General features: G+C 31.4%; 1 long non-coding RNA gene across 1 annotated transcript; it reads left to right on the forward strand.

Annotated features, from left to right (window-relative positions):
• The first annotated feature begins 3996 nt into the window (after nt 1-3996).
• Nucleotides 3997-5864, forward strand: LOC127854301 (uncharacterized). Its single transcript, XR_008037019.1, has 3 exons — nt 3997-4073; nt 4281-4335; nt 4458-5864. It is a non-coding gene; the product is annotated as an uncharacterized LOC127854301 (long non-coding RNA).
• The last annotated feature ends 1307 nt before the right edge of the window (nt 5865-7171 follow it).

Consider the following 7171-nt stretch of genomic DNA (forward strand, 5'->3'; position numbering starts at 1 on the left):
TGTACGTCAGATGTCTATCATAGTGTAGTTTTCAATTATGTTATTTAAAATGTTTCTATTTTTAGGATGAGTATAAAGGTTTCCCTTCTTTTTATCTAATAATGGGTTAAGAACAGTATTGAAGTCACCACCGACTAAAATGTTTTTTATCTTGGTTATTGATTATAAAGGATTGTACTGTTTCGTAAAAAGTGGAATCATCTATGTTAGGGCCGTAAACATTGATCCCTATATTATTTTTTTTATCAGAAAGGCAATGCCGTGTTTATTAGTATGATGTGTCAAGTGACTTTCTTATAATAGGCATATACAATTTTTTTTCGTCTAACCATTTGAAGATTTTTATGCGTTTGTCTTTATTGTTTAGCCCTTTTACATTCAAAGTACATAATTTAATCATTTAAAGAGGTGAAGGGTGATGTAAATTCTAATGTGTGTGTGCTTGTCCAGTTAGTTTCTGTTTTAAAAGATGCCCAGTTGGTTTCTCTACTGTAAATATATGTACAGATACACAAAAGATTTACAAAATACATCGTGTCTTCATACAAAAAAAAAAACAAAAAAACATACAAACAGAGAAAATATAAAATACAACATGTGAAAACAAAACAAGCAAATGTGCTTGTGCAAGGTAAATTGCCCTAAATTTAAGACATAAATTATCGGTATCTAAGGTTCTCAAAATGGAATTTAAAACACAAAATATGGATATGAGTTATACGAATGATTTCACTGGAGTATGTATTATATAAGTTTGAGTAATTAAGTCATTCAAATGTATAAGACGTTACTTTTCGGTATGTACGATTTGAAAATGCACACATTATTTTAAGGTTTATGTTTATACATAATAAAGGTGATATTATAGTAGGTATATGATTTGTTTTAACAAAGGAACATACTTGAGGATTTATACATAAAATGTATGTACATATTTGTACTATATCCATTACATAAAAATTTAAAAACACACACACACAATGCAAGTGCAAATGATAAGCCGGGTTTCGATTAACAAATATTGATAAACACAATATCAATGTTAACTATGTATACATAGAAAATTTATATGGATATTTTATGATTTAGCTATATGGCATATTTAAGGGAAATATACATAATTTGAATATACATATTTATGCTATATCCGTTACAAAAAAAGGTTAAAAAGAAAAAACAAACAATGTCTTTGGTGATAAGCCGGGTTCTGGTTTACCAGTATTTATAAAAGCAATATCATTGTTAGTTTGTATAGATAAAAGAGTTAAACATGAAAACAATACAAATACAGCTGTTGGTATACCTGATGGTGTTTAAATAGGTGTTTGTCAAAACATAATATCAATGTTAGTGTAAATAACATACACGTTAGACAATAAAGTAATATAATTGTATTTTGTGGTATGTCAGATTCTGTTTAATAAGTATTGGTTCAACACAATGTCAAAACAAACTGTGTATATACCATAGGCTGTTCGCATGAATTAATTTGTTTAATTTGTTTAAAAAAAGTGCTTAGTTTTAACAAAAAGTAAAATATCATTACATTTATTAATAAAATCGCGCTTTTATGGCAAACATTAATCCTTAAAATAGCTTTTTAGTCAAATTCAGTTTTTTCGCTTACATCAGAAATACAAAGTAACACAGATAAAGTAAATTCTTAGGTATGCATATGAATAGCGACAAAAAGACATGTATTAAATCATTACTAAGTTATACATCAAACAAAAACATGTACACACGTACCACATTCTGTTGATAGGTGCTATTTGTTTTCAGCTTGTTGGAACAGGTTATATTGTTCAGATAAAATATCATTACCATTATTTTATAGATTATTGATATCGCGCTTTTATGGCAAACATTAATAGCTTTTTATTTAAATTCAGCTTTTTTGGCTTACATCAGAAATACAAAGTAACACAGATAAAGTGAATGCTTAGGTATGCAAACGACTAGTGACAAAAAAACATGTTTTAAGTCCTAAAAATAGCTTTTTAGTTAAATTCAGCTTTTTGGCTTACATCGGAAAATACAAAGTAACACAGATAAAGTGAAAGCTTAGGTATGCAAACGACTAGCGACAAAAGTACATGTTTAAAATCATAACTAAGCTATACATCAAACAAAACACATGAATACACGTACCACATACAATTAATAGGTGTTATTTGCTTTTAACTAGTTGGGACAGGCTAAACTATTCAGGTGGGCATGCATTGTGACGTTGAATAAGGAAACTCAGTATACGTCGCATCGATCTCGAGCTATTTTTCTCAGATTAGAAAAACGTAATTCATATAGAAACCAGTCCCTTCTGTTAGTGTCAGTTGTCGTCAATAATGCGTTTTGGGTATGGAGACTTTATCTAGAGGCTGTATTATTTCAATATTTATTGAGAACATTTTTCAGATAAATTAAGCAAACATTAAACAGAGAAAAAAACAAAAGCTATCAAAAAGCACTCTAGTATTGAAGTGAGAAAACAAGCATAACTTATTGAACAGCACAAACTACTTATTTTCCGCACTATATTTTTACTATTATTATAAATTGTGGTGTTTAAGGAGGTGTTCCATTTCGTAATTCGTTGAGAAAACATACACGGATACACAATGCTTGCAGATAATCAAGAATCACGATTTGACAATATAGTTTTTAACAAGCGATATTTAATATTAAAAAAGCTTAAACAGAATTAATGATTAAGTATGTATTTTAATGTTCTAGACTTTGTGGTACTTTATAATTATTGAAATTACAAGCATGTTAAGTATAAACATATTAAGTACCGTTTAAAACAGCCATAATTTAACTGTTGCTTAACTGACCAGCTATGCACGTGAACCACGGGGAAAAAGGAGTTAACCGAAAGATTAGCAAGTCATTTAGTTTATAGCAATTGGGATGAACATCTAAAGAAAATAATGCGTTGAGAAAACAGAAGGTTGTGCTAAAAAGGAAAACGCCGTGTGCCATGAATTTCTCGTCAGTTTACGTCTTTTATATTTCAATAAGATAATACATATATAAGTCAAGATTAAAGGTTAGAGTCTGCCATAGTTTTAACAATAATTGACTTTTTGACGAGCATGAGATGGAATATGCGACATATAAAATACAACCTCTTACGTAGAAAACTGAACTCTTTATTTTTATTGTCTATATTAGGTTTTTAAAGAAAAGAAGATACGTTACAAATTGTATCGATCGGTCACAAATAGGTTCGACATATACAATAAAATATTATTTTTAATTAGGACCAAAACCAATGTTTGTATTTACTATATAAGGTTGTAAAGAGAGATTATATGTTATAAAATGTAATACAACAGCCAAGTTGGTTCCACTCTACTAAAGAACGGTAAGTAAGTTTATTTTGCGTAAGGAACGAAACAATGCTATATATCGTAAAACCTTTTAGTTCAACTCAATTCATGTTTTACATGAATACATGAGCAAAAAAGTACATAAATATATAGACGAGGCGTGCAATATTATACAAAAATGATGGATTACATTACATATGGTATGGTTCTTATTACATATTCTTTTTTGATTGTATATATACATTATAGATAACATATTTCAAGTAGCGTCTTATTACATGTTCTTTCTTGAATATACAATACAGATAACATATTTCAAGTAGTGTCAATACAGTTAGAAGGTAGAACGAATAATCATTTTCAATATGAGCAATAAAGTACGATGTACAAACGAGGCGGGTAATAATGCAATAAAAAGATAAATTACATTACATATGATATAGTTTCTCAGTTAATATTATTTCTTATTTTATTATATACATAACATATTATAGAACGAAACATCATTTGCAATTCGACTAACATAGAGGCCGTTAATGTAATTTTGCTAAGGAATCTTCGAGAGTCATAACTACAGTTTTCAGCAGCTATCATTTAGTGGAGTGTAGCCTTTAAATCTTTACCGGTTTAGACGTTAAATGAAACTATCAATCAATCAGCTCTAAAAATAGCATGAGGCTTGGTCTTTGGTATTTGGGATGTACGTAAAGAGGATTAATAAATATAACGTGATCTTATCGGGTAAGTGTGTAGCGTTTTCATTTGCGTGGATTTTGTAAGACGATATGAATTTCTGTCTGCCATAATAACGGCTTGTTTTGTGCAATAAGTGGAAGAATTTCTTTTGCATTAAAATTCATGTAATTTCTTCTGATTTGGGTAATGAATGATTTCCATTTATGAGTTAATCGATTGTGTTTATTGGTTTTATTAATTTCATGTTTTCAGGAGATGCTTGATGGTGCTTGCTCCTGTTCGTCGCGTATGGATGATCAGACCAAGGGTTAGTGTTCAGTAGTGCTGTATTTGAGCGTCTGTTTTATATATCTGATTATTTAGTAATTTTTACGGTGTCAGAGTGATATTTGTAAAGCCTAAAGGTGTTTTTTCAATTTCTGTTTTCAGTTCCCGTGTGTCAAAGGATGAACTATGTACATATGCGTTAGGGGGGAGAGGGCATATGACGGTAGAGGAGCACGAGGACATTTGGGATCAGTGGAGTTTTTATATGAAACCAGACTATGAGAGAGTTAAACTTGTGTCGTTGTTAGAATTATTTTTATGAGTTGGTGTAATTTTGTTGTGACGTTTTTATTTTTTGTGTTAATTAGCTCGTAGATTTTTAATGTATTTGGTCGTTTATAAAAGTAAGGTTTAAGAAGCTTTTTTCGATCGGCATTAAATAGTTTGCATTCTAAAAGTAATGGAATTCATCCCCAGTTTTGTTACAGGTTGTACAGGTCCTTAAATCTATAAGTGTTCTGTTCCAATTTCCAACTTCAATCGGTAGCCTGTTGTTTCTTTTCCTGATTCTGATTACAAATTTAAGAAATACATGTGGTGTGTTTACTAAATATGATTCAAAGCTAAGGTTTCTTTTAATCAGTTTATAGAAAGTACTATCACTACAGTTTTCAATTGATGATAACCATTCATTTATAAACAGGTCTTTAAGTTTTTGCTTAACAAGTATTTTAAGTCAGTCAATGCTAGGATAACTTTGTGAGCTCCACACATGCATAATTCCACATGTTATTAAAGTTGATTTGACATTGAAAAACCAGGGATAAAGGCGTGTAAGTGACTGATCGTCAAGATGTTTGCATGTATTGAACATTGACATATAAATTGTTGTGGATAGATCTTCTTGTTCTATGGTATTATTAGCTATCAGTTTTGCCCAGAATGTTGCGGTCTTTTCTTGTATGTCTAGTTTTAACGGGGTAAGTCCAGTTTCTCCATAGACAAAGTAATTTGCTGGATTGAGTTTCATTTTAAGGATATGCTTAATACATTTCAATTGATGTCAATAATGTCTAAGTTGCCATAACCCCATATTTCTGCACCATAAAGGATAATTGGTTTTATTGTTTTGTTAAAGAGATATATTTGTAGATCTATTGGGAGTTGTAGCCGATTACAATTTCGTAGTAGGCTGTACATAGCCCTAGTGGCTTGGTTTTGCATTTTGAGAAGGAGCCGCTCCCACTGAATATTATGCCCAGATGTTTGTATTCACTGACGGTGTTGATAGCTTGATTATGAAAAGTAAAATGGTATTCATTGGGCCTGCCTTTAGAGAACACTAGTATTTTTGATTTTTCAATGTTTACAGTTAACTTCCAATCTGTGCAATATTTTTCGTATGTGTCAAGAGCTTTTTGTAGGTCTTTTTCGGACTCTGACATAATAACTGTGTCATCCGCATATAAAAGGATGAAAAGTTTTAAAAAGTATAAAAGCTGGCCGTTTTTATCTAATTTTGGCATTTGTATGCCTTGTACAGTGCTATTTTGTTTGAAGTAGTTGTGTAAGTCGTTAAGAAATAAAGAGAATTGTATAGGCGACAGATTTCAAATCATGTCCCTAGATTCAAAACTCACCACATCCCTGGAACACATGATTATTAAAAAGGGTTTCCCTGTGATGTTAATGTAGGGATTTCGGGCCTAAACGTTGTTTGATAGGGAGGGGTATTCCATCCGTGGTCTTTAAAAATTTTATGTTCGAAGACGATCATTGAAGCAATGTGTGGTATATTGTGTGTACACTGAATATTCGACATGTTGTTAACAACAACATATATACAAAATAATTAATATGTATCTATATTATTTAATGGTCGTATTAAAACACGTTAAACAAGCGAGTCGCACATGATAGGAACTTAAACGAGTTTCTTAGTGTATTGGACTATATTCATGACACCTCGGGGGGTATATTACATATATCATGTCTCGGTGATTGAGAGATAACGCAATACCACCCTAGATTGTTAAGAAAGTCGACCGCGACACGCCTTACGGGCCTTGGGAAACCCTGTTTATGAGGACTCATATAGTATAACTAAAACAAACCATATGTGGTCAAATTGGACCCGTCGAAGGGTAATGTTTTTGTATCAACTTGCTACAAAAAAGCGGCATCGAGGGTAGTTTTCATCCATGTTGTGTAAATATGTGTAATATGGGGTCCGCGAAATCACATTACGGATCAGGTTTTATCGTTATTAAGAGCATTTATGGCGCCGCTTAGTTAAGAGATTGGTCGGTATACAAATATAGAGCTATGTAATAGAACTTGTTTCCAATGTACGGATATGATCTAGGATGAAATACATGTACTCTTTCACTCTCCGTTGTATGTTGATGCAAGGAAACTGCTAATGGATAATTAAAGTGTAAATCCTGAAAATCATGTCATGTCAGATTGTGAAAAGTTAAAATATATATTTACTACAGAGAATGTTATATATTTATAAGCCCAAACCTGTTTTTCTATTCTTCATGAAAGGATAAAATACATGTACTCAAAATAGGTTTTAAAATTTTAATGAGACCTACTTTCGAGTATTTTAACATTTTCATTAGTATATCCACACTTGTTACATGCTAGGTAGTGCTAAATAACTCCCTTAAATGGTGTGCACCCAGACTGAGGAGATCAAATCCTGTATAAAGTCCCACATAATGTTAAGGGAAACTTGGTAGGGTTGCTTAGGGTCGATAACGTTTGTTTCGAAACAAGAACATTAGTACAAGTGCGTGATAAATAATGACACTCTGATTTGCAGAAGGAGGCTTTTATTGAAAGAATACATTTACCTAGAAGAATATATA

This window comes from Dreissena polymorpha, chromosome 12, assembly GCF_020536995.1.
Source record: "Dreissena polymorpha isolate Duluth1 chromosome 12, UMN_Dpol_1.0, whole genome shotgun sequence".
NCBI lineage: Eukaryota > Metazoa > Mollusca > Bivalvia > Myida > Dreissenidae > Dreissena > Dreissena polymorpha.